Source organism: Asterias amurensis, chromosome 6, assembly GCF_032118995.1.
Source record: "Asterias amurensis chromosome 6, ASM3211899v1".
NCBI classification, from domain to species: domain Eukaryota; kingdom Metazoa; phylum Echinodermata; class Asteroidea; order Forcipulatida; family Asteriidae; genus Asterias; species Asterias amurensis.
The window spans coordinates 11,586,404-11,601,000 of NC_092653.1; the positions used below are offsets into that span (position 1 = coordinate 11,586,404).

General features: G+C 40.5%; 1 protein-coding gene and 1 pseudogene across 30 annotated transcripts in view; one reads left to right on the forward strand and one right to left on the reverse strand.

The window, feature by feature from the left end:
- The window catches only part of LOC139938390 (uncharacterized), a 205,872-nt gene that overhangs the window by 107,417 nt on the left and 83,858 nt on the right, over positions 1-14,597 (reverse strand). For 7 of the 30 annotated variants that reach the window (XR_011786145.1, XR_011786137.1, XR_011786136.1 and 4 more), the window contains exons 2-3: positions 9,406-9,520; positions 2,849-2,975 (exon numbers count right to left, since the gene is read on the reverse strand). The exons of 14 other annotated variants lie outside the window; for them this stretch is intronic. The gene's annotated coding sequence lies outside the window, so the exon portion shown is untranslated. Of the gene's footprint in view, positions 1-2,848; positions 2,976-9,405; positions 9,521-10,996; positions 11,272-14,597 lie in introns of those variants that run through there. 9 more of the 30 variants (XR_011786140.1, XR_011786149.1, XM_071933881.1 and 6 more) reach the window with 4 other exon arrangements.
- On the forward strand, positions 4,913-6,720 carry LOC139938203 (uncharacterized; annotated as a pseudogene).

Sequence of the window (14,597 nt, forward strand, 5' to 3'; positions counted from 1 at the left end):
TCATGATGTTGCGATCCTGCAGGCGTATGCCCGCAGGAACGTTCTTTTGCGCTAGGAACATGCCCGACTTTTAAGACGCTCCCTAACAGAGTCTGTTGACTTCAGTTTCGGCACAAATATTTCTGGATGTGGATTGGTTGTTGGTAAGGAAACCCAAATCCAAATCTTACTCCAATCTGTTTCCATCGTATGTGACCAGGGGGTCGAGTTAGCAGGCGAGGAGGGGGACAACACAAAGTAAACTATGTACCTGGGTATTTTATTTCAAAAAAAGGTATTATTAACCCATCGTGAACTTCTTGCACTGTTTCATTGTGGATCACTATTATTTCACTCACAGGCATTGTCTCATGAGGAATTTAACGTGAATCTGGGTGTGTGGAAAGCGTGTTTCCCAAAATGAACTACAGCGCGAAACACCTGGGCTCAGTTTCAGCTTTGTTATCGATGTGAATTCGTCGTGCCCTGATCACCATTCCACTTCCATAGACCAGCCCTGATAAAGCTTGGGCGATACCAAGATATTATCGAATATTGCAATACTAATTTGGAAATGATTGTGCTATCAGATCTATTTGGTTTTAATCGAAATATCGATATATCTCGATGTATCGCGATATCGATTAAATATCGCAATATCGCTACGTATTTCCTAGCTGATACATCTTGCAACCTCAGAGGTTCGGAGTAAAACCAGAAAAATAGGTCATTAGAACACCTCTCTTATGCTATGACTGTGTCTTCTACAACTTTTACTGGAAGTTTGAAGACTGATGATGTCAAATTTAGTTAATCGCGATTATATCGGATATCCTGATATATTGTCGGCGATATATATATCGTGAATAAAAATAAATCGATATCGCCCAAGCTTAGCCCTGATTTGGAGGAGGACCCGCCCCCCCTGCGTGCGAATAAAATCACACGCCTGATCCCTCTTGAAAATGCGCGCCCTCTCATATATTTCCGGTGTAAAAACTGTGGGTTTTTTTCATCAGTTGAATCTGGGCATGTGGAAAGCGTGTTTCTCAAAATGAACATCAGCGAGAAACACCTGGGCCCAACTTGAGCTCTGTTTACCGCCGTGAATTTGTCGTGATCACCAATCCACTTCAATCGACCACAGCCCTGTTTATGAGGAGGATCCCCTCTGATTCCTCTTGAAAATGCACGCCCTGGCATACATTTCCGGTGTAACATTCGTTGTAAAAACTGTGTTTTTTTTCTTCTTCAGTAATTCATATTAATAACCATGTTAACAAATTTTAGGTCTGAAAATGCAAGTATTTTGATACCGCAATTAAAAATTAACATTGATGTTCACATTGATCGCCACAGACATACAGGGTCAGCAAAATGGGGAAAAACTAGCCCCCATAAATTGGTCCAATCCACTCCGTATCCTTGGCCCAAGCACCTTTGATATAACATTCTTCCGCTTTTTGAAAGAAAAGAAAAGAAAAAACGATCCGCATCATAAAACATTCCGTATAATGCTTCTGAGTTTGTAGATAGCCCAACGCCTAGATTTGAAATAAAAAAAAATACACGCGTTAAAACGTGTAAACTAACATTATTTTTTGTCACCAAACATGCCAAAAGTGAAATCAAAATGGCAATGGCCGGGGAGCTGTTTTTTTCTTAATTAAGGAGAAGTAACATTAAGGTGATGTGCAATTAGTGCAACAACGGCTGTTACATGTTAGGTCACTAAAAATAATGTAGGTCTGTTACAAAATAATTGTCGAAAAAAAGGGGAAAAAAATCAGCCGTTGATGGGAACGCTGATTTTTTGTTCGTGTGAATTTCTCCCTGTTGGTTTTATCCCAAAAATTTCCTGTGAGTAAACCTGATTTTAAACTAACATTTAGAAGTCAGTAGTGCATCTCCATAGAAAAATGATGCTCTATTCTCTCTCTGCATCTGTTTACAATCCTTTATTATTATTATTGTTTTAAATCATGCCTAATAGTTTATTGGGTCTCAGTCCCCTGTTAAATCGACGGCACGCTTAATTGTAAGTAAATAGAACTCACTCCGAAGTGTTAGTTGCAGTAAATACTGCTTGCTTTGCTAAGAAAATATTGAGTGGGGCACCAATCACAATAATGCAAACCTAATGTTATTTTGTCTGGTAACCTGTTCCTGCAAGGCATTCTGTGCTTAGCAAGTTTTTACTGTTACAGACTTCATGAAATTGGGCCCTTGTGGTAGTTGCCACCTTAGTTGAAGCCATGGTGAGCAAAACTTGACCTAGAGGTTCGAAGGAAGGGAGACTTTGATAGTACTGCGAAAATCTACGAAAGGTCCATGAAGGCATTAATACTTCTGGAATGATGGCTGCTCAACAAACACACCTTAATTGGTAACGCGTAATGGGGAGAGGTTGATAGTATAAAAGAGCGGAGAAACGGCTCCCTCTGAAGTGGCGTAGTTTTCAAGAAAGAAGTTATTTTACACAAATTTGATTTCAAGACCTCAGATTTAGAATTTGAGGTCTCGAAATCAAACATCCGAAAACAAACGACTTCGTGTGACAAGGATGCTTTTTTCTTTCATAGTTATCTCGCAACTTTGAAGACCAAAACTCAAATTTTCACAGGTTTGTTATTTTATGCATATGTTGAGATACACCAAGAGAGACGCTGGTCTTTGACAATTACCAATAGTGTCCAGTTTCTTTAAGGCCCATCTGAAACTCTGCAACGAGTTGCTGTATGGCTGAACAGCACTAGGATTATCCCTGTTGTTAGGCGTTTTTTAAAAGAGGTGAAACAAACAGTCACCTAGATCTCCTTTATTCTTAATACATGTATACAGCCAGTTTGGCGTATGACCAATAAAGTACCTTTATCTTCAAAACATTACCATGATGCTTTCAAGTATCTCATAGTCAAAGTGGATGCCCAGCAGATGGTCCATATTCAGGCTTCAACACAGCTTGAGGAGGTAAGCTTCTGTTTCTGGTAAATCCTCTGCAAGTGGAACAAAATATGATTCAATCGTACCAACCAAAATCCTTCACATTAAAGCAAGTAGTAGTTGTTCTTTAACTTCATTTTGGCTCAAAAACTTGTATCTTTGTTAGAGGCTACAAACACCACTGTCTGAAAATCTTGAACAATTCATGGCTAGTACATGTACACAATGCGTTTGGGACAAAGTGGACAGGGCCCAATTTCTTAAAGCGGTTAAGCAGAAAATACTGCTTGGCAATTTTTTTTTTATACAAGCAAAATTTGCGTCGGGCACCAGCCACAGCAATGCAAACTTAAAGTAATTTTGCTGGTAGTTAGTTTCTGCTAATCAATACTATTCTGTGCTTAGCAAAAATGTGTTTACACAGGCCTTATAAATGAAGGCTCTGGTAGAAGTGTGAAAAGCTGAAAATAGGTGATGGGAGCTACCAAAGGAATGAGAACCAAAGTACACTATGAGGAAGGCTTCCACAGAGGCCAGTCTATGCAGAACTATGATGAGGGACCTTCCGTTAACACATACGCTGAAAATGTTTGCAATGAAACGGAGAGACTGCTTCTCTCTTAAAGCCGTTATACACTTTCGATACAGAAAAGAAAGAAAAAAGTTCACAGATTTACAAATAACTTACAGGGTCTACAGAAGGTAATGGTGAAAGACTTCTCTTGAAATATTATTTCATGAAATGCTTTACTTTTTGAGAAAACATTAAAACAAAATAAATTCTCGATAGAGCGAATTACAGATTTATATAAACACATGTCATGACACGGCGAAACGTGCAGAAACAAGAATGGGTTTTCCCATTGTTTTCTCCCGACTCCGATGACCGATTGAGCCTAAATTTTCACAGGTTTGTTATTTTATATGTAAGTTGTGATACACGAAGTGTAGGACTTGGACAATACTGTTTACCGAAAGTGTATAATGGCTTTAAAGGTTGACTTGCTGATGAGATTAGGGGAAGTCATAAGGCATGAACACCGAAGAACTTTTGAGCAGAACCCAGTGAAACTCTGTCACCAATCAGTGGCGCGGGGATGAAGTTTTTAAATGAAACAGAACAGAATACTGAGACATTTTATTTGTGCAGACTGGGTATATGACAAAAAGTTTGAGAATTATTAATTGGAAATTGGAAAAAAATTCAGATTTGGGATCAAAAGTTTTTCAGGGATTTTATGGATACAGAACGGACTACTGAAGCAGTTTTATCTGTGTGGAATGGGTCAATTAACCAAAGTTTAAAACCCTATCGGCACCAAATCCATCAAAATCAATCGGTAGAACATGGTTGATTTTGTAAGATTTGGCACACCACAATGTTGTACCATTTGGTTGATTTTGATGGATTTGGTATATTAGGACACATCATCCTGGTTGATTTTGGCAGAGTTGGTCTTTTAGCTATTTCAAACCACTGGTTGATTTTGTTTGACTTGGTCCTTTAGATAGCTCCATTGGAGTGTCAACCCACTGGTTGATTTTGACATAGTTGTATTCCTACTACATGTACAGTACACACATTCCTGACATTTAATTAGGGGTCTGTAAATAAACAATGCATATTAGCTGAATACAATGACCTGGGCACTGCATGTTCATACACTTGCATTGTGTTCTATTGTTTATTTAGTTTGTCTATACCACCTCTAGAATATGAATGGGACTGGTGACCCAAGAATGTTCAAGGGTCGCCAGTTCCATTCATATTTACAGGTGGTGTAAAAAAACTCCATAAATCAATATTCATAAATGTCATGCTGTATTACATAACTTTTTTTATTGAAGAAACATGAATGAGTAGTTTTTTACAATAGGTACATGTAAGTGTCATGGTAATATTTCTGTAGAAATTTCAACATCATGCCCAGCTATAAATAAGGGTGAAAATGTGAACCCACCACACTTCAATGTGCGTGCTTGTGTCATTATGACTTCAAGAGAAACAAGAATGTTACAGGAGAGCTTGACTTGTGAAGAGAGCTTAGTGTTCCAAGAAGCTGCAATGGGGAAGAGAGCTGCTAGAGATCGTGAGAGAGGAAAGGAAGAAGAAGGCTGCCGAAAAGCGAAGAAGAAAGACAAGCAGAGAAGTAGTGCGAAAGGGAGTAAGGGAGTCGATCCTAGCTCACTGGGCCATGGAAAAAAACGCCCCCTGCAGCAAAGTTCGGGCTTACAGAAGAAAAGGAGAATTGAGGAGCAGAGAAATTTACGACAGACCATCCGCAGAAGTGCGACCGATGCAGGGGTCAGGATGGGTAAGCATTACAGGGCGCTTGCTATGACCGACACAGAGAGTGAGGAAGAATTTTTGGACGAAGCTGCGGCGATGTCTTCTTCAGGGTGTGACGATGACGATGTAGATGAGCCATCTTCCATCAGTGATGTGCCTGAGCCACCCATGCCGGCTAGAAAAGCCCCCCCTAGAAGGAAGGTAAAACGCAAGAAGACAACAGAGGTGGACTCGGACAACGACCCCGACCCTCCATCATGCTACCAGCCTGACTTCACCCCGGACAGTGAAGGATGGACGAGAACTCTACACAACATCAGAGTTAGAAGCTTCAAGCCGAAGTGTACACTGGGACCTTCATTCAACCGACGCTCTTCGGCTTTGAAGTAATTCCTCAAGTTCTTTCCCATCAGTCTCCTTCTCACCATCGTCAAGTGGACCAATGTAAAACTTGCGGAGAAACAAGTTCGGCTAACGTCACTCGCAGAGCTAAGAGCCTGGTTCGGCATACACCTCGTGATGGGTCTGGTCAAGGTGGCCAATTACAAAAATTACTGGTCAACACATCCCGGTTATCGTAACTCCCTCATCTCGTCCACAATGACCCGCAACCGTTTTGACTCCATCAGCCAGTTTCTTGTGTGTAACGATGCCAGCAAGGACCCCTCCCTCATCCAAGACAAGGCTCAAGCTCAAGCACCCCTTGTTCCATGTGCAGCCGGTATGGGACAAGGTCCGCAAACAGTGCCTGAAGAAGTACGTGCCGGATCGGGAGCTAACCATTGACACGGCAGAAAGGTCAACTGACTGTTGCTGCTTGGAAAGACAGCAGAGTGATGCTACTTCTTTCTTCAGCTCATCAAGGGTGGAGAGACCCCGAGGAGCACTCCGTGCAGCGAAAGATCGCAGATGATGGCACTGGACGCCTCGAGAAAAAGACCATCTCTGCACCTCCACAGGCAATTGATTACACCCGCTACATGGGAGGGGTTGATCGTGGGGACCAGCTACGATCCTACTACTCCTGCTCGAGGAAGTCCCAGCTGTGGTGGCGAAAAATCCTGTATTTCCTCGTCGACATAGCTCGAGTGAACGCGTGGATATGCTCCTGGAATCACCACAGCACCGTAGCAACCAACAGTCCGGAAAGCTCCGACGAAGATGAAAGTGCCCCCACCCACTCCAAGTTCATCATGGATGTCGCAACACAGCTCATAGATGGGTATGCCCAAGGCAGAGCTGAGGTGCAGTTTTATGGATCGAAGAGGGTGAAAGCAAAGAACGCCCTTGGACACACATCAACTAGGATGCCAGGTCGCTATGCACGTTGGTGTCGCTGGTGCAGACTGCACAACGGAGTAACAAAGTCCGGAAGAACAAAGACAACAAGACGAGGCTGTCAAGCGTGTGGAGTCTACCTGTGTGCTGGACAGTGCTTCATCAACTACCACTCTCTTGTAAGCAGCGAAGAGGCAGGGCACACCACCAGCACCACCGAGTAGACGAGAGTAGACATCTTAGGACTCCCCACACAGCAAGATTTTTTTGGTACTCATTTTGTCCCCCTCATTTTGTGTCAGAAGAACAAAACCAAAAATATCAGTGGATATTCATGCAATGGCAATGCATTTCGGGGAAAAAAACCAACAAAAAAACCCCACAAAAGCATAAAAAAAACTAGAAATTGAGAGTTTGTGTACAAACTCAGGGTGTTCGGGTGAATGGTCAAATGAGGTCACGTTGTGTACAACATTTGTAGAACATTACAAGAGGTTTCATGTAGTGAAAGAATCTTGTACGTAGCGTTTGTGGTTCTCAAGATATGAATTTTTCAATTATTTACTGTTTATTTAACGTAATGACGTCATCAATGACGTCATCATTCCAAAAAAGTTGCGGGTTCATCTACTCATGAAGGTTCATGTTTATGATAAGTTTCAAGTTCATAGTAGTTTAACATTTTGTTCAAAATCGCACGAAGAAAGATGAGGCGAATCCCAGCGTAGTGGAATTTGAATTACGCGCGCCTTCAACGGAGTCTGCATGTGTATACACAACCCGTAATGCCCACAGCCACGCAGTGCTGTTTTGTCGTAGAGCATGGATACAATGTAGGCCTACATGAACTACATGCACACACACCCACACACCCACAATACAATAGTAGCATTCACATACATGAATGGCGATACTATCTGGTTTCTACGCGTAATGAATGGAGGTCAACACAAACGCGCGCTTTTACGACCAGAAGGCAAAATTCAACTGGCATTATGTTTGTGCAAAAGTTTGAGCAGGATAACTGATCTTCAAACTGATATTCAAATTTTGCGAATATGATATATAGTTCTTGAGATATGAACTTTTGAAATTTTGAACTTCCGGTTTCAACCGGAAGTAAAAGTCACATGAGGTCACGTTGTGCACGACTTTTGTAGCTAATTACAAGACCTTTTATATGCACCAAATATCTTGTGTGTGGCATTTGTAGTTCTCAAGATATGAACTCTCCAATTTTTAGCGTTTTTTTGAACGTAATGACGTCATCAATGACGTCATCATTCCAAAAATGTTGCTGTTTCGTCTACTCATTAAGATCAATATATATGGTAAGTTTTAGGTTCATACAAGCTTTTGCGAAAATCGCACGAGAACGTTCGAGGAGAAGAACACGCAGAAAAAAAAAACAAAAAAAAAAACAGAACAATAACAATAGTTGTTCGGCTGGTGGCCGAACACCTAAAAAAAAGGCAGTGATGCAACAATGATATTCCTGTAACGGCAGTGCGAACAGAATAATTTCATTGAGACTGAGCCACCAAAAAAAAAACCAAGTAAATGTACATAGAGTTTGTTCAATCACAATTCGTTCAGTTGGTTGATTGTGATTGATTCAGCTATGTAACAACCAGTAGTGACACTAAAGTTGGATGCCTAATAGACCAAGTCCATCAAAATACTCCAAGATGTTAGTGATTGGTTCTGATGGATTCAGTACTTATGTAAAGAATGCTTTGGTTGATTATGGTTGATTCAGTACAGTTGCATATTTACTGTCTCTCATTTGATTGATTTTGGCGGATTAGGTATATTTTTTAGCAAAAACAGTCAGGGGGTTAGGGTTTTAAGAGAATATATTGAGAATTTTGTGAAGTTGAGTATTTGGTCGGAAATCAATTTTTTTTGGTTTGGGGTAAAAAAATGTTTGGTTTCAAATGATACAGAACTGGAACAGACTATTCAAGACATTTCATCAGAAAAGATGGGGTATACTTTAAGATATATTGAGCATCTTATGAAGATTTGTTTTTGGTAAAAATTTGGTTTAAAGACTTTTATCTTTGTCAGTGTCTGAAAATTGTGCACAATTAATGGCTAGAACACAATGTATCTGGGACAAAGTGGACAGGGCCCTATTTCATAAAGCTGTTAAGCAGAAAACACTACTTGGCAATTTGTTTTTCTACAAGCAAAAGTTGAGTCGAGCACCAGCCACAGCAACGCAAACTTAAAGACAGTGTACACTATTGGTAATTGTCAAAGACCAGTCTTCTCACTTGGTGTATCTCAACATATGCATAAATAACAAACCTGTGAATTTGAGCTTGATCGGTCGTCGGAGTTGCAAGATAACTATGAAATAGTATCAATAGTATTCTGTGCTTAGCAAACATGTGTTTCACAGGCCTTATAAATGAGGGCTCTGGTAGAAGTGTGAAAAGCTAAGAATAGGTGATGGCAGCTACCTAAAGGAATGAGCCCCGAACTACAATTTGAGGAAGGCTGCCACAGATGCGAGTCTATGTAGAATTATGATGAGGGACCTTACACTTATAATTCGAACTGTCTTACTATCTACCGGTAATCTCAGTAGTCTAGTTGGTGAGACACTGCTCTAGAATTGCAAGGATCCTGGATTCAAATCTCACCTGAGTAAGGTGCCTGCGATTTTTCACAGGACTCGGGAAAGTACTCTTGACAGGCAGGGTCCTCATCACACTCAACAGAAAGAGTCATCTTTAAGTAGTTTTAAAAGCCGTTTTTAGAAACTTAACTAATTTAAAGGGACAATGTGGTACTTTTGAGATTTCTGGTGAAATGATTTTGAGATGTTTTGGTGGTTCTTTTAAATCAATGCATGTGATTCAGGCTAGTTTTGGTTCACCTGATGGCACGAATTATGTTGAACTTACCCCAGCTTAACTCAAAGAGTTCTTCTGACTTTGGTTTTATGGTCTTTCCTGCTTGGCCTTGCCATTCTTAATGCCACCATTTTGACGGAGAACTGCCCTGGCTATAGTTCATGCTCTACGGAATTAGAAAAAATATTGAAGACAACATGAATTTATATCAATGCAATGTGCGAAAACTCAAGCCTTGGATCAATTTGTCAGGCAGGTTGAAGATGCAAGATTGATGTTAAGTTTGAGCCCCTCTTTCAGCCGAGTGAATCAGCCGAGCAAGATGTCATTGACAGGGGACCCTCTTATGATGGCCATGGTTGGCATGGTTGGCTTGTGGTTAACTACATGTACCCGACCAGGGCCATGGTTCTCTGCTGTGCCATGAGGGTTCTCATTATCCAGTTCCCCCCCCCCCCCCCAGAAAAAAAATATAACACTTTTGATCTCTGGCTATGCTTCGAGGTCGAAATGGGCCGATGTCGCTGGCTGCCAAAGGCGCCCTTGCATGCCTGCTTCTCAAATACAATGACAGAAGTTTAAAAAATGTGCGATGCGCCAGAAAAACAACAGTGAGTACCGAGCAGAAAATTTGATTTTTTTTAAAGATGTTTTTCAATTTAGCTCAACAAAAAGGCAAAACAAGCATCATGAATGTATGTTGAGTGTAACAATGGATATAATATTTGTTTGCTGTGAACTCATGGGTATATTTGTTAGCTGTGAACTCATTGAGAACATAGTGAGGGACACTATGAATATACATGTATGAACGGAATTTAAGCTTCGCAAATCAGGTAAAAAGTAAAGAAAATTGTAGTCAAGTTTGTGTTCGCATTGTAAAGAAGTTGAAGGAACCTGACTAACAATGAAAACGTCCGTTTGCGCGCATCACCGAAAACGAGCATGTTGTCAAGACCATTGAGAAACTTGGTCACACTCAAAAATCATTTGATTTTTACCTTGTAATGCGTTTTGAACAAATCTAAGCGTAGGGCTATCTACTTCAGTTAGCTTGATAAGGTTCATATTGCAGGTCTAGGTTTCTTTAAAATAGGTAGAATTTTATATCAAAGTGCTGGGCCAAGGATACGGAGTGGATTGGATCCAATTTATGGGGGCTAGTTTTTCCCCAATTTGCTGACCCTGCAGGTCGGTTGCGATCAATGTTTTGCACATTTATAATTGCGGTATCAAAACACTTGCATTTCCAGACCTACATGTAAAATTGGTTAACAATAACAGGGTCATCAGTATGAATTACTGAGAAAAAACACCCTGTTTTTACTATGTTATTTTGTTTGACAATTACGCCGGAAAGTTATGTCAGGGCGTGCATTTTGAAGGGATCAGGTGTGTTATTTTATTCGCACGCAGGGGGATCCTCCTCGATATAAGGGCTGTCGATGGAAGTGGAATGGTGATCACAAGCGACGAATAGGATTCAGCTAGCCTTGGCCACACAAGTGGGGCTAACCATTTACCAGGGCTACCTTTTGCAGTCTGAAAAATAACGTGTCTTTTCCGTGGTAATTATCACTCAATCAAAAAACCTATCATTATTATTAAACTACATGACATAAATCAACTCTATAAAACTTACCTAACAAGTAACAATTACATATCTGAGGTTAATTACCCCAAACACTATTTTCAGCTCAACTCATTTCCGTTACCCTACACGTCTAGGTTAACTTATTCTCAAACGTTTGGGGTTCATTGGTACACACCATTAGTATCCGAAGTAATAAGGCTACACTAAACTGGCAGCAACAGTCCTCACACTTCCCACGATTGGCCGTGTACACAATACAGCGTATAGTGAACACGCACGCTGACTGCATGAAAAGACCCCACTATTATATCCTTCACAGAACCCATCCTAATAGTATTGAAACCTCAACGGAATTTTTGAAAATTTTTAGGATCTAATAATTAAGAATGTAGCTTAATAAATAATATTTTTTCATATTTTTACTAATTAAAATTACCGACTTAAATTCAAAGTCAAAGTCATCTCAAACGTTTGGGGCTCATCCAAGTACCGTCAATACAGCGTATAGTGAACACGCACGCTGACTGCATGAAAAGACCCCACTATTATACTCTTCACAGAACCCATCCTCATAGTAATTAAACATTGACGGAATTTCTGTAAATTTTTAGGATCTATGAATGTAGCTTAATAAATAATATTTTTTCATATTTTTCATATTAATAATTGTTAACTTATTCAAAGTTAAATTCATCTCAAACGTGTGGGGCTCATCGATTTTTGTGTGCACAATACAGCGTATAACTGTAGTCAACAGGCACACTGACTGCAAGAACAGACCTCACTATTATACCCTTTACAGAACCCATCCTCATGGTATTTAAACCTCGACGGAATTTCTGCAAATTTTTAGGATCTATTAGTGAAGAATGTAGCTTAATAAATAATATTTTTTTCATATTTTTACTAACTATAATTACCGACTTATTCAAAGTTAAAGTCATCTCAAACGTTTGGGGCTCATCGATTTCCAAGTACCGCCAATACAACGTATAGTCAACAGGCACGCTGACTGCAAGAACAGACCTCACTATTATACCCTTCACAGAACCCATCCTCATAGAATTTAAACCTCAACGGAATTTCTTCAAATTTTTAGGATCTATTAATGAAGAATGTAGCCTAATAAATAATATTTTTTCATATTTTTCCCATTAATAATTGTTAACTTATTTAAAGTTAAAGTTATCTCAAACGCTTGGGGCTCATCGATTTCCAAGTACCGCCAATACAGCGTACAGTGAACACGCACGCTGACGGCATGAAAAGACCCCACTATTATACCCTTCACAGAACCCATCCTCATAGTATTGAAACCTTGACGGAATTTCTTCAAATTTTTAGGATCTATTAATGAAGAATGTAGCTTAATATATAATAATTTTTCATCGTTTTCCTGTTTATAATTGTTAACTTATTCAAAGTTAAAGTCATCTCAAACGTTTGGGGCTCATCGATTTCCGTGTATACAATACAGCGTATAGTCAACAGGCACGCTGACTGCAAGAACAGACCTCACTATTATACCCTTCACAGAACAAATTCTACACCAACATTAAAGCAAGTACCGTATCCACCATGCATGTACTGTATGCGTACCACCACACACGTGGACACACACGTGCGGACGACCAAAAGTAAGCTTTCCATATCTGTGTTTTGATTGGCCAACCGAGGTGACCTCAGACCAATCAAAACAACCCAGCTACGGTAGCTTTCAGTCACTGCATTTATCCAATGGTATCATTATACCCAATGGAATCAGTGGATCTGAATAGCTGGTACATGTCTTTATCCTTGCGGATAAAGACAGGGGCCCAGTTAGCCCCACTTGTGTGGCCAAGGATAGCTGAATCCTTAGCCACACGTCCGCCCCATTTCCTCATGCAGCTAAGGAATAAAAAAAATTCTACGTAGCACGTGCGCGTAAAAAGTACACAAGCTTAATTCACATAAAACAGCCGTTGGGAAAAGTTTCCGTATGGCGCCACCACTTTTTCATTCCAAATAAAATAATATAGTAACTTATTTACCTGATTGATATATCCCTTTTTGTAAAAATGAGTGAAAAAGTGGTGGCGCCATACGGAAAGTTATCCCAGCCATTGATTTGTATTCGCGCCCTCACGGGCCCACAGCTCGGCAGGCCGATGACGTCATGCTGATTCGCATGTTCCAAAATGGCTGCGCCGTGCACGAAACGATGAAATTAGAGTCGGCGAAAGGTAGCAAAGTTATCGTTAAAAATTTCTTTTTAAAATTTTATTTGTTTCACTTTTCAATACACACAAAGCAAGCTAAGAGTTATGTGAACACATTCAGCCGGTTTATAATGCCGGATGGCTCGTAGATAGCGCGCCAGAATTTTGTTATTCTTTAGCTGCATGAGGAAATGAGGTGGACGTGTGACTAAGGATCCAGCTATCCTTGGCCACACAAGTGGGGCTAGGGCCCAGTCCATTTACCAGGCCAGTGCTACCTTTGCATTTGGCTTTTGCAGTCTGAAAAATAACTAGCCCCATAAATCGGTCCAACCCACTCCGTATCCTTGGCCCCAGAACCACTGATATCAAAACCTTTAGGAAAATCATCTGAAACTCTCCGCATCATGAAACTTACGGATCTAATACTTCAGAAGTTGCAGATAGCACTATACTTGGAATCGTTCACATAATGTAGGTATCACAGATTTTGAGTAAAAATCAAGTAAATTTTGTGTGTGAATTTTCTCAACTGATGCTCTTTTACTGCTCATGCCGATATGCCGATTGTCCCCCGACCGTGCGCAGATTTTTTTCCCAGGACAAACGTGTGGAATCATCTGCACACGTTCGTCCTGGGAAGAAAATATACTCAATCCGCGCTTCGTGTACAAACATATGGACACGCGTCTGGGAACTACAAAGAATGGTTCCCCAATCCGTGCTTTGTGTACAAACATACGGACACGCGTCTGGGAACTACAAAGAATAGTTCCCAGACGCGTGTCCGTATGTTTATATACACAAAGCGTGGATTGGGTATCTTTTCTTCCCAGGACGAACGTGTGCAGATGATTCCACACGTTTGTCCTGGGAAAAAAATCTGCACACGGTCGGGGGACAATCGGCATGAACGGTAAAAGAGCGTTAGTTGAGAAAATTCACACGCAAAATTTACTTGATTTTTACTCAAAATCTGTGATACCTATGTGAACGAATCCAATGCTATCTGCAACTTCTGAAGTATTAGATCCGTAAGTTTCATGATGCGGAGAGTTTCAGATGATTTTCCGAAAGGTTTTGATATCAGTGGTGCTGGGGCCAAGGATACGGAGTGGATTGGACCGATTTATGGGGCTGAGTGGATTGGACCAATTTATGGGGCCAAAAAATAACTAGTTGCGATAACGTAACCCTCCTGCCGACGGCCGAGCCGGAGGGTTACAAGTCACTTCAAGCGAAAAACGGCGAAATGGTCAAACACGTACAATTTCAACAGCTAGTCAACAGATTTGCTCAATTTTTACCCCTTTCGAAAATCATGACATAAATTCTATGAACGCGACCTTAATCCTCAATATCTAATGAATAACATTCAACACACTATTGAGAAAGTATTTTGAAATAAAGTACAAAAACTTACCAGATCCTGGAGCGAAACAGTCACA